This window comes from Panthera leo, chromosome D4 (genome assembly GCF_018350215.1).
Source record: "Panthera leo isolate Ple1 chromosome D4, P.leo_Ple1_pat1.1, whole genome shotgun sequence".
Taxonomy (NCBI): Eukaryota; Metazoa; Chordata; class Mammalia; order Carnivora; family Felidae; genus Panthera; species Panthera leo.
This window is the reverse complement of record NC_056691.1, coordinates 72,495,756-72,509,600: the sequence shown is the minus strand read 5'-3', so window position 1 is coordinate 72,509,600 and position 13,845 is coordinate 72,495,756. Positions and strand designations below refer to the sequence as shown.

Sequence of the window (13,845 nt, the reverse complement as noted above, 5' to 3'; positions counted from 1 at the left end):
CTTTTTAAAAGTTTAAGTTTTCACATAGCCAAACTGACGGACCTTTTCACCTATGTAAACTTTTCTCAAAAAAAAAAAAAAAAAAATTTTATATAGAACTACATTCTTTCATTTTAAACAAAAATATTGTTTCTTACTACATAATGTATAAGGATATCCCTACTTCTCAGACTAATAGTATGCTCTTAGAAAGACAAATAAAATATCTATTTGGATGATTAACAGGAAGGCATCAACTAAAAAGGTATTAAGGCAAATCTACAGGATGAATTTTGACTCTAAAAATAAGTTTTAATAAGAAAAACCCTATGGGTGCCTGGCTGGCTCAGATGGTACAGCATACAACTCTTGATCTCAGGGTCATGAATTTGAGCCCCATATTGGGCGGGGGGAGGGTAGAGTTTACTTTAAAAAGAATAAAAAGGGATGCCTGGGTGGCTCAGTTGGTCAAGCATCCGACTTTGGCTCAGGTCATGATCTCACGCTTCATGGGTTTGAATCCAACATCGGGCTCTGTGCTGACAGCAAGGAGCCTGGAGCCTGTTTCAGATTCTGTATCTCTCTCTCTGTGCCCCTCCTGCATTCACACATGTGCTCACTCTCTCTCTCTCTCTCTCAAAAAATAAATATACATTAAAAAAAAAAGATTTGAGGCAATTACTTTATTAATGGAAAGTGTAGATTTTTTAAGTTTATTTATTTACTTTGAGAGAGAACCTGGCAGAGAGAGAAAGGAGAGAGAGAATCCCAAGCTGGCTCCATGCTGTCAGCACAGAGTCTGGTGCAGGGCTCAAACTCACAAACTGTGAGATCATGACCTGAGCCAAGAACAAGAGTCAGACACTTAACCAACTGAGCCACCCAGGTACCCCAAAAGTGCAGAGTTTTATACCTTATCAGTGTATAAACACATAATCAGAGAAATGCTAAATATACAGGAAATATAATTTGCGGTAAGACTTTTGTCTGTCAGAAGTAAACCAGCCAGTTGGCCAAAAAACAATTTATGAGTACTGCATATTAAGAATATATTCACAAATACTAAATATATTTAACAAAACATATTCATTGGTAGAATATTATTTACAAAAATATATACTTTTCATTGAATATACACTTTTGCATGAAATACATTAGAAAGAAAATATTTACAAAAAGACTACGCCACCATATAATCTTTGCTTTCAAAAACAGAACATTCCTGGGTGGCGCAGTCGGTTAAGCGTCCGACTTCAGCCAGGTCACGATCTCGCGGTCCGTGAGTTCGAGCCCCGCGTCAGGCTCTGGGCTGATGGCTCGGAGCCTGGAGCCTGCTTCCGATTCTGTGTCTCCCTCTCTCTCTGCCCCTCCCCCGTTCATGCTCTGTCTCTCTCTGTCCCAAAAATAAATAAAAAAAAAAACGTTGAAAAAAAAAATTTAAAAAAAAAAAAAACAAACAAACAAACAAACAAACAAAAAAAAACAGAACATTCCTAAAAACAAACAAAAAACCCCAGAACATTCCTTAAAATGCTGCTCTCAAGGTAGAATGGGAATACCTTCAGCTAAAATTTCACAGAAATATTCAAAGACTGTTTAAACAAGGTTTTGGTAAATCCATGAATTTGATCGATTTGTCAGTTAGGTGGATGGAATCTTCCTTGCATTTGTTGTAAGAAACCTGTCTAAAGTTGCAAAACTTCAGAGCCAGAAAGCTGAAGAGAATTTTCTGGGGACAGAAACAAATTTCTTTATCTGCTTGTGTTCATCCAAATGCCAGAAGGGGATTCTTGGCAGATTTCCATAAGTAACTGAATTGCCACCCTTTATTTAAATTTAACCACAGATGGGAAACATTTTCCCTAAAATAATTAAAATCTTAAGTTTTGTACAAGAAATAAACTTTAGTTATACAAAAATTCATTAATGTGGAGCTCTGTTTTCTCAAGATGCCAAAGTATACCTATTATTATTGAACCACAATTGTCAGGAAAATGTTAACAACCCAAGTAATTTACAAAAGAATTGAATTCTCTGAAACAAATCTATGTCAGCTTATCACTATATTATAAAGCAAATAAACTCAAAAAACTATTAATCAAATTACTGCATATCTTAACCTTTTTTAACCTAATATTTGTCCCCTTTGACCAACAGGAAAAAAAGTTTTCCACGATAATAACAAAAAAAAAAAATCATACTTAAGAATGAACAAGGGGGGAAAAAAGAATGAACCAGGAGTTCTAAGCAAGTTAAACAGTAGCAAAGGCTTAGTTCTGGATTCTCCTCAAATCTATTCACAAAAACAGATGGAATAGACCAAGAAACAGACCCATCCGTATGCTCAACTGCTTTTTTACAAAGATGCAAAAGCAATTCAATGGAGGAAGAATAGCTTTCTCAACAAATGGTGCAGGAGCAACTGGACATTCACAGGCAAAAAAATGAACTTCAACCTACACTTCACACCTTAAATAAAAATTAACACTGGGGTGCCTGAGTGGCTCAGTAGATTAAATGTCCAACTTCAGCTCAGGTCATGATCTCATGATTCATGGGGTTTGAGCCCTGCATTGGGCTCCGTGCTGACAGCTCAGAGCCTGGAGCCTGCGTTGGATTCTGTGTCTTCCTCTCTCTACTCCTCCTCCACTCACACTCTGTCTCTCTCTCAAAAATAATAAACATTAAGAAAAATTTTTTAATTAACACAAAACAGATCAGACTTAACTATAAAATGTAAAACTCAGGGGCACCTGGGTGGCTCAGTCAGTTAAATGTCAGACTCTTGATTTCAGCTCAGGTCATGAGCTCACAGTTCATGACCCACATCAGGTTCTCTACTGTCAGTGTGGAGCCTGCTTTGGATCCTCTGACTCCTTCTCCCTCTCTGCCCCTGTCCCACTTGTGCACATGTGTACACACACACTCTCTCTCTAAAATAAATAAAATATTTAGAAATTAATAATAATAATAATAATAATAATAATAATAAACAACTATCTTGGCCTACTTCCACCTCCATCACAGAAACCTTCTCTAAAGTACAGGTGAATCCATCTAAATTAAACATGAACAAGAGAAAAGAATGCAATCTAATCCTATGTGAAGTACTGTGATAAAAAGACAAAAGAACCAAATAATGCATTAACCAATGAAGGCACATCAGAAAAATATGGCCATAAAGTAGATAAGAACTGTAACATAATATCTTAACATGAATTAAAAGAAACTAAGAAACTGACAGGAGCTATAAAGAATAAATCAGAAATAGAAAACCTAAAAAAAAGAAAAGAGAGAGAGAATGTAGACATAACCAGAGCATTTACGAAAGCAATGACAAAATTCTGGACAGAATAAGAAAGAAAAAAAATTCAGAAAGGATGACAAAACTGGAGGAACACTAGACTTAAAGGACAGATACCAGGGATACTGCTTAATAAAGGATAAAAAGGAAAAATACAAAAATAAAGCAAACTTTAAAAATAAGATAAAAAGAATTTGAGGAAAGATGTAGATATAAAAGACAAGCAATGAAGATCCAACATACATGTAACAGGAGACCCCAAAAAGAAAATGAAAGCAATGAAACGTTAAATACTAAAATCTATCACTGATGAAAATATTTATGAGAACAGCCAACACTTAATACATATTCTAGGGGCATCTGGGTGGCTCAATTGGTTAAGCGTTCAACTCTTGATTTTGGCTCAGATCATGAAGATCTGCGCTCACAGCACAAAGCCTGCTTAGGATTCTCTCTCTCCCTCTCTTTCTACCCCTCCCCTGCTCATGCTCTTTCTGTCTCTCCCTCAAAATAAATAAATAAACCTTTAAAAATACATATTCTAGTAAAAGTATCGGTTTTTAAAGATTAAAAGTCCTTTGGGCATCTAAGAAAAAGATAAAGTCACTTAAAAAAAATCACAGGTATTAGACTCTGACAACAACACTTTTTACCAGAATACAATAGAATAGGGCTCAGCAAACTAGGGCTTGGGTACCAAATCCAGCCCACTGTCAGGTTCTGTAAATAAAGTTTCTCTAAACACAGTCATGCTTGCTCATTTACATACTCTATATGGCTGCTTCTGCACTACAGTGGCAAAGTTATGTAATTTTGACAGTGACTTATGTTCCACAAAGCCTAAAATAATTACCATTTGGCCTTTTACAGAAAAGGTTTGCCAAACCCTACCAGAGAGTAACATATTTAAGAAAACCGAGGAAAGAAAATGTGAGCCAAGTACTTATATTCAGCAAAACTGACCTTCAACTATAAAAGCCACAAACAGTTTTAAACATGAAAGACAGGACACATTATTCACATGAGGCATTTATGAGGGTTCAGAGAGATTTAAACTATCAAATGATGATTACAGAAGCCTTAGCATAAGGACTTGTGTTGTGCATTGAATATATTTAACTGTAGAACCAAGACCAATGATAGGCAAAGGTGACAGAGTACTATGTGATCTGTATGGGGCAAACAGAACTGAGAAATCTTGGGAAGCAGGAACCAAGTAGTCTAGGGACTTGATTATATCACACATATGGAGTGAAGTAGGTATGCATGAAAGGCAATGAGTGGAGGAATGGGCTGTATTATGAGCTGAATTGTTCACCCCCTGCCCCTGCCAAATTCATATACTTAAGTTCTAATACCCAGGACTTCAAAATGAGACAATATTTGGAGACAGGGCCTTTAAAGAGGTAATAAGGTCATCTGGGTGAGTTCTAAGGTGATGACTTGATGTCCTATAAAAAGAGGAATATAGGACACAGACAGGCACATAGTGAAAATATCTGAGGAAGACTGCCATCGAAAGCCAAGGAGAATCCTTAGAAGAACCCAACTCTGCCAACATCTTGATCTGGAACTTCTAGCCTCCAGAAGCGTAAGAAAATTTTGTTGTCTAAACCACCCAGTTTGTCATACTTTGTTATGGCAGCCCTTATTAACTAATACTGGCTAGGAAGAGGAAGTAGTTCTGGCTAGATAGGAGTTCACAAATACTGTTAACTCTGTCCCAGAAGTATGAAGTCTCAAAACAGCAGAGCTTTTGATATGTGGTGACTATGCCTTAAATAACACAATGATGTTTTTTTTTTTGGGGGGGGGGGGCACCTGGGTGGCCCAGTTGGTCAAGTGTCCCACTTCAGATCATGATCTCACAGTTCATGGGTCTGAGCCCCAGGTGAGGCTCTGTGCTGACAGCTCAGAGCCTGGAGCCTGCTTTGAATTCTGTGTGTGTGTGTCTCTCTCTCTGCCCCTCCCCTGCTCATCCTCTGTCTCTCTTTCTCTCAAATATAAACAAACATCTAAATTTTTTTTAATGTTCATTTATTTATTTTGAGAGAGAGAGAGAGAGAGAGAGAGAGAGAGAGAGAGAATGCATGAGGGGAGAAGGGCAGAGAGAGAATCCCAAGTAGGCTCCACAAAGTCTGCACAGAGCTCAATGTGGGGCTCGAACCCACAAACCCATAAACCCGTGAGATCATGATCTGAATGGAAACCAAGACTCAGATGCTCAATCAACTGAGTCATCCAGGCACCCCAATTAAAAAATGTTTAAATAGGGGCACACAGCTCTTGTTTTTTTTAATGTTTGTTTATTTTTGAGAGAGAGACAGAGAGAGAGGGAGAGAGAGAGGGAGGGAGGGAGAGGGAGGGAGGGGCAGAGAGAAAAGGGGACAGAGGATCCAAAGCCAGCTCCGCGTTGACAGCGGACAGCCCCATATGGGACTCAAATTCAGGAACCCTGAGATCATGACCTCAGCTGAAGTCAGATGCTTAACCAACTGAGCCACCCAGGCACCCCTGGAGCACAAGACTCTTGATCTCGGGGTTGTGAGTTTGAGCCCCACATTGGGCGTGGAGCCTACTTAAAAATATTGTAAAGAAAAATAGGGGCGCCTGGGTGGCTTAGTCGGTTAAGCGTCCGACTTCAGCTCAGGTCACGATCTCGCGGTCCGTGAGTTCGAGCCCCGCGACGGGCTCTGGGCTGATGGCTCAGAGCCTGGAGCCTGCTTCCCATTCTGTGTCCCTCTCTCTCTCTCTGCCCCTCCCCCGTTCATGCTCTGTCTCTCTCTGTCTCAAAAATAAATAAACGTTAAAAAAAAGAAAAGAAAAGAAAAATAATAATAATCCAAAAAAAACCTTTAAATAGTGAACATTCAAGAGAAAACATAATGGACACAATATTTGCAACTTGAAAAGCCCAGAAACGTTTCAAATAGTGTCAGTTCTAAGGAAAACCAAGAAGAAGGAACACCCAAATAAGATATGTCTTATTCCTGAAATCAACTAAAAAAGTAAGTAAATAATACATAAACAATCCTGCCAAGCAAGAGAAAGTAATGGCAGCAACTTTGGATAATTCTTTAGAATTCAAATTAACTTTTTTAAAGTAACCTCTACACCCAACATGGGGTTCAAACTCACGACCCCAAGCTGCATCCTCTACCCACTGAGCCAGCCAAGCCCTCCTCAGATTAACTTTAAAAAAATTTCAGGGGCACCTGGGTGGCTCAGTCGGTTAAGCACCAACTCTTGATTTCAGCTCAGGTCATGATCTCACAGTTCTTGGGATCGAGCCCCATGTCAGGCTCTATGCTGACAGCACAGAACCTGCTTAGGATTCTCTCTCCCTCTCTCTCTTCCCCTCTCCCACTTGCACTCGTTCCCACTCTCTCTCAAAATAAATAAATAACTTGGGGCACCTGGGTGGCTCAGTCAGTTGGGCATCCGACTTCAGCTCAGGTCACGATCTCATGGTTTGTGGGTTCAAACCCTGCATCAGGCTCTGTAAGACAGCTCAGAGCCTGGAGCCTGCTTCAGATTCTGTGTCTCCTTCTCTCTCTGCCCCTCCCCCACTTGTACTCTGACTCTCTCTGTCTCTCAAAAATAAATAAATGTAATAAATAAATAACTTAAAAAATTTTTTTGCTAACAGAATCCCTGACGATCAACAAACAAAAACAGTTGCAAGCATCAAATGAAAAGATAGTTTCAGTGAGTATTAATGAAATTATGGTTCATTGCAAGTTTTTTTTTAAACAAGTAATAATCACTAATAATTGAACCTATATTATTTCTTGCCCTGTATCTAAAACTATACAGGCCATAGATTTTGAGAGGACAGTAAGGTAAAGGGGAAAGCTATTTTCCAATTTGTAGCTACCTAAAAGAGACTTGCTCCCAGGTGCTGAGGGGGCCAAAGTTCAGGCAGATCAGAGGGGAAATAGCTAGAGTCAAATGCATCATTTTACAACAAGACTTTTAACGTTTTTAAAAGTTTCTTAAATGTTTTAATGCCTTCTTAAAGTTTTTTAAAGTTGTATTTCACATGAAATTGCACAAGTTAGCAACATATATGTTACTTTTCTTTCAGTACAAAAGAACCAATTACAGATGTCCTAGACAGCAACACTTTGCTATCTATATTAAAGTGTGACAAAGTTTTGAAATACATCTTGTCACTAAAGCCATTGGTATTACCAATATAGAATAGTGAAAAGGCTCTCCAACTGTTTCAAGACTTTACAAAATACACTTGAATACTGCTGCATAATTTGCCTTTCTCCAGAAAAGCATATTAAACTTTGTTGACATTGAATACAAAATAAAATTCAAAAATCTGCATCTTGAGTACTTTTGGTTTCTTGACCTTTATTTGAATTTGAGACTAAGCTTTACCAAACAACAGAATTTACACTGTAACTAGCCAACCACAGTCCTCATTATGGAATCTATGCAGTACATTTGTTACCTAGGAAACAGATCAGAGCACAGGCAGAGTGCAATTTCTGTATAGCAAAAGAATTCTCCAATCATGCTGGTAAATAAAGTCCATAAATCAACTAATCAAAAGCAAAGTCAAGAAGTATCACATAAGAGTTAAGCTCTATGGAAACTTTTTTAAAGGAAAAAAGAAACCTGTGGGGCTTCCTCAGGCAACTATGTAGCTCTCTTAAGTAAATATTATGAGCAGGTTTCTTTACAAACACAAACTGTCAAAAAATAAACTGTTCAAAATAAATGGCTTCTCTCCAATCTTCAGCTTCTCTATTTTTGACAGTATTTAAAAGAAAAAGCTTCTTCAGAGCCAGCCTCGTACATCTGGTAGCAGAATATTAATCCAAGAATGAATTCTGCATTTTCCAAGAGCAGCACGAGTTTGTGCCGTTCTTAAACAATGCAGGACGATAAAGGCTGGAATGAGAGGTCACTGTCCACACTTCTAACAGTCAAGACCTGCTTCCACACCAGGCTACAAAAAACTTCATGAAAAAGAAGGATCTGAAAGTCACAGATCTATTATAAAGAATAAAATTGCTACTTTTCAGCTTCCATTTGGTTATTACTAATGATAATACTAGTCCTTTGAGGGTTCCAAGTAATCTCAAGTGGCCATTTTGGGTTTCCTTTAATGGTAACACGCTGGTAACTAACAAGCAGGAAAAGTCTATAGATTTTCAAGCCTATCAAATTTAACTGGACAGCTTAGTGTTGTTTAAAAAAAAAAAAAGAAACTGGTAAATGTCAGTTTATATTGCTCAAGTATATTTAAAACCCAACTTTACATAAAAATTCAAAATTTCTGGAAGTAACATTTAGTAGCTGAAAAAAATTTCAACCATGAAGACTGAAAAATAATTTATATGCCTTCCTAAACACCGACATAACAGAAGAGAAATCAATTGAAAATATGTAAGGTTCTCTGCACTGCTTCTGATTACACTAAAATGTTACTGCTAATTATACAAAAACCAAAAAATATCCACATATCAGAGCCAAAAATAAAAACAAAGCAAAAAAAACTAGGTGTTATCTTTTAGCCAGCCCACGTAAAGACACTACACTGCCAATCCCAGAAAACTGTTAGGCATAACTACAAGTTGCCAAGCAATTCTCAAAACAGGCCACACACTCTTAATGTTTAATTTACACACTGACTCTTTGTTAAACCTTATCCCTCCAACTGCCAGTCCTATAAATAAATACATAAACAAGCAATTCAAGTTGTTAGCTTATCTTTTTTTGAAATTTCTAAGAACTGATAAAGAGTGTGTAATCTAATAGCTGAAACTCTGGGAGTGTTTTCGAATTCCATCCCATTCCTAATACAAATTAGGACAATAATAAAAAAAACAAAAAACAAAAAAACAAATTAGGACAATAAGCCCGAACAAATTTCAATACCCATGCTCTTTGGGCCATCCTTATTGAAAAAGAAGAACCCTGCTCAAGAGTTTACTAGTGCCTTGAACTGAGCTCTATGCAGCCTAATTTGGTTTAGCTAATCTAGACAGGAAGTCAAAGCAAGAATATAATTTGATCAATTCAAAGGGGCTGGTGAGACAAATGTTAGAAGTAGCCTCTTCTAGGTTTTAAGTGTACAAAAATGTACACTCCAGGTATACATAAAATTAGGCATGCAATAATATTAATCTGTTAATGTAACTAGGGCTAGAATCTAGGATAAATTTTTCTCCTAGAAGAAGATCACTCTTTTTGGCATACTAAAATGGTCCCCTCTTCATAAGGACAAAAATCAGTTTGCCTAATTAAAACTGCATTAAAACTGTGCACTGCTGGGGCACCTGGGTGGCTCAGTCTGTTGAGCGACCGACTTCGGCTCAGGTCATGATCTCACGGGCTGTGGGTTCGAGCCCCGCGTCAGGCTCTGTGCTGACAGCTCAGAGCCTGGAGCCTGTTTCCGGATTCTGTGTCTCCCTCTCTCTCTCTGACCCTCCCCCACTCTCACTTTGTCTCACTCTGTCTCTCAAAAATAAATAAATGTAAAAAGAAAACCTTTTTTTTTTAAAGTGTGCTCTGCTTTCTGATGAAAGCACATTGCGTCTGTAGAAGCACATTGCTTTCTATATCTCATTTGATGAAAATTTAAATATTTTGCACCACTATGTTTTTCAAGGAAAGCCTCTGTTTTCTACATAAAGCTGTATATATAACTGAGTGTACCCAAAACTATTTTTTTAATCTCCTTGATAAGTCAGATTTAAATTTGTCTACATGGATTCCAAACAATAGACAAAAAGAAAAAAAAAAAAGTCTCCAGAAGTGAGTAAACTGAGATTAATATAAAGATATAAATCTGTACCTGCATTAAAAATCTGAACGTGCAATATTAAGTTTCTGGGTACTTATTCAACTTCACTTACAATTTGGATATCTACAAATATATATCAACTCTTCATAAGAAACTCAGATAAATAACATAAACCGGAAATATCACCCACGGTACTTTTCAAAAAATTATATCCACCAGTGCAACCCAATCGTTAGGTTTTGTAAAGAGAGAATACATAAAAACATAGAATAAAAGAGGGAAGGAACAATCACAGGGAGAAAAATCAGTTCTAACATTCACGATCTCCCCATACGCTGTGGAAGATCTCATATTTTAAACCAGCAAAAATAAAGGTTTTAGCCTGAACGGAAAACTAGATGTTTACTGCGCTCCAACTTAACCTCCACTGTGGAAGCTATCACTATCTGAGTCGCTTGTTAACTGTTTACTTAATAGGTAGAAGATTCGGTCAGGCTAATCCTAAGGAGTCTGGGAAATAGCAAAACTTTACCATCAAACTTTAAAATACGGGTAGATATCCAAAAATTCCTAAAAAAATCACAGCCATGTTCATCTTTGATTTGCCTCAAAGTCCCAACCTAATCTTAAGAAACAGAAGAGGAACCACCCGAAAACCAGAAACCTTCTCTGATCTGGGTTTGATTCTGGTCAACCCAGCCTCCTTGCACCCAGGGAATACATTTGTCGATGTATTTGATAACAAACACAAATCACTGTGCGCAGCCTCGGATGGGGGAGGGGGCGGAAGAGCGCTTCGGAGAAAGCCCTCCTCCGTTAGAAACAATAAATAAGGGACCGAAGCGATGCACGTTCCTCCACACACGCCCCACACGCACCTCAGCGTGCCTCTCGCGAGGGAAACAAGTCGGGCAAAGACCCGAACCACCTCTCTCCCTCTCTCCACAACCATCTCAACACTTGGAAACTAAGAGGGCAGATCTTTTCTTTCTCCTTCCCGCCCTCCTTCCCACCTCCAAACAGACCCAAGAGCAGGAGCAGGCGAGCCAGACCCACGCAGCGCGCCCGCGGCGGCGACAGGAGATGCCGGGAGCCGCGCCGGCCCCGCGAAGGCTGACCAGAGCCTCGGCCGCCGAAGCTCGCTCCCGGAGCCCGCTCGGCCGCCTGGGGTCTCACCCGTCGCGCCCCCAAGCCCGGCGACGGCTGGCCGCCCGGGTCGCTGCCCTGACTCTCGGCCTTCCCACCCCGCCCCCCCCCCCGAGAAGACAAAAGAGGGTTCAGCCGGGTCACTGCTTGGCGGCCGAAGGGGAGACAGCCCGGACCCCAGCGCGGCCGCCCCCCACACAAAGGGGCTCCCCGGCCCAGGTCGCAGCGTCGGCGCGCTCGTCCCCGCCCCGCGCGCGGGCTCTCACCCACCTGCAGGTGTCTGTGCGTCTGTCCATAGGAACGCGGGCGGCGGGGGGGCCTGCGGGAGCCGGGCAGCCCGGGCTGGACGGGGCGGGACCGAGGGGAGGGAGGGAAAGCGGCCAGAGGGCCGGGGAGCGGCGGCAAGAAAAGCGGGGAAGGCGCCGGGCGGACGGAGGCGCGGAGCGGGGGGCGGGGGCGCCAGCCTGGCTCTGCCGACCGGCGCGCGCCGCTCCGTGCGCCCCGGGCTCCGCGCGCCCGGCTCGGAGCGCGGCGGGCTGGGGGCGGGGCGCGGGCGGGGCGGGGCCGGCGAACGGGGCGGGGGCTCGGACCCCGGGCTCCAGCCGGCACCGGAAACGCGCCGTGGTCCGCGAGACCTACAGGAAGTGTGTAACGACACCTCCTACGAGGCGCTCCGAGCTCGCGGTCGTCGCTGCCCGGAGGAGGTGTGGACCGACCCTCCTACCACACACCGGCGCGCACGGGCTCGGGTCTCTGCACCCAGACAGGTGTGAAAGTCACTATCCCCGCTATGTTCTGAAGTGGGCAGCTCTCCGTCCTGCCGCGGTCCCCACTGCTCCTTGGAGCTCCATACAGCTCCACCTAAACCCAAGGAGCAGAACTTGCAAGAACCTGCTCCGTTCGTCTGGTGTGTAACACCTGTTTTAACGCACCGAGTAGAGTCACCTCCACACCCAGGCACGTCCAGGAACACCTCCTGCTGACACATCTAACCCACAGTCACCACAGCCCAGTAGAAGTTACCAAGCCAACTACCACACTCGCGTGCATCCCATAGAGAGAGAGGGGCAACTTAACACCTAAAACACACTAGAACCAGGGAGGTGTACAATAGTATCACCTAGACAGCTTGGTACAACAGAGGTAGGGCTGGCGCCTTCCACCTTTATTTTATCTAGCACACTTTTATAGCACTTAATATGTGTTCGGGGTTAACACTAAGTGCTTAGAGAATATTAATTTGTTTAATCCGAAGAACTCTATGCAGTGAGTGTTGTTAGCATTACCAGTTTATGGATGAAGAAACAGGCACAGAGAAATTAAGACATCTGCCCAGGATCAGATGGTAGCTGGAGGAACCCAGATTCATCCCAGATAGTTTGGCACCATGCTCTTAACTCCCTTTCTACTTATAGCATTAAGTATCTCCAAAAAGTAATAGTGGTAATAAATAACATTTAAAGCATATCTTATTAGCTATGGGGTGCTCACATCCTTGCCTCACCCCACTGTGACAAAGGACACCTTAGTCCCTTTTACGCTTGGGGTATGTGAGGGGAGAGAAGAATATGAGGCGGAGAAAGAGACTAACTTCTAAACAAAGAAGGATTCTTAACACCTTGCTCTGTCAACATCAGGACTCCTCCCGGCATAGGCTAATTAAAAAAAAAAAAAAATCCATGTGAACATTTTTGACAAAATAATGTCTGTCCAAAAAACAAACAACAGTTACTTGCCACATATTTCAAATATGTTATCCTGTGGAGAAATTGGAACCCTGTGCACTACTGATGGAAATGTAAATGGTGTAACCACTATAGAAAACAGTATGGAGGCTCCGCAAAAAGAATAAAATTATGAGCCAGAAATCCCACCTCTGGGTATATGTCTAGCAATTAAAGCAGAAACTTGAAGAGTTATTTGCACACCCGTGGTCACTGCAGCATATTCACAATGGCCAAGAGGTGGAAGTTGCCCAAATGTCCACAGTTGGATGAATAAATAAACAAAATGTGGCATATACATACAATAGAATCTTATTCAGACTTAAGTCTTAAATTTTAAGAAAGAAATCCTGTCAAACGCTACAACAGGAAGGAACCTTGAAAATATTCTGATGAGTGAAGTAAACTAGTCACAAAAGGACTATTGGAATACTGCATGATTCCACTTATGTGAAATACCTAGAGTTGCCAAAATCATGGAAACAAAGTACAGTATTATGGCTGGTGCCAGGCATTGGGGAGAGAGGAACATGGGGAGTTGTTCCACGAGAATAGAGTTCCAGTTTAGCAGAATGAAAAAGTTCTAGAGATCTGTGACACAACAATGTGAATATAGTTAACACTACTGAACTGCAAACTTAAAGGTGGTTAACAGGATAAATTTTATATTACATGTTTTTGTTTTGGTTTTATTACAAATAACTTTTTAAAAATGCAATCCCTGGGGTGCCTGGGTGGCTCGGTTGGTTAAGCATCTGACTCTTGATTTTGGCTCAGGTCATAATCTCACGGTTTGTGAGTTCAAGCCCCGCATTTGTGCTGATAGCACAGAGCCTGCTTGGGATTCTCTCTCTCCCTCGCTCTCTCTGCTTCTCCCCCACTTGAGCTCTGTCTCTCTCAAAATAAATAAATAAACAAAAAGAATG

The 13,845-nt window shown here is 41.2% G+C and overlaps 1 protein-coding gene across 1 annotated transcript in view; it reads right to left on the bottom strand.

The window, feature by feature from the left end:
* Positions 1-11,603, bottom strand: part of KIAA1958 (KIAA1958 ortholog) — a 153,737-nt gene extending 142,134 nt beyond the window's left edge. Inside the window, exon 1 of the mRNA XM_042912405.1 lies at positions 11,466-11,603. The gene's annotated coding sequence lies outside the window, so the exon portion shown is untranslated. The remainder of the gene's footprint in view (positions 1-11,465) is intronic.
* Positions 11,604-13,845: the final 2,242 nt, after the last annotated feature.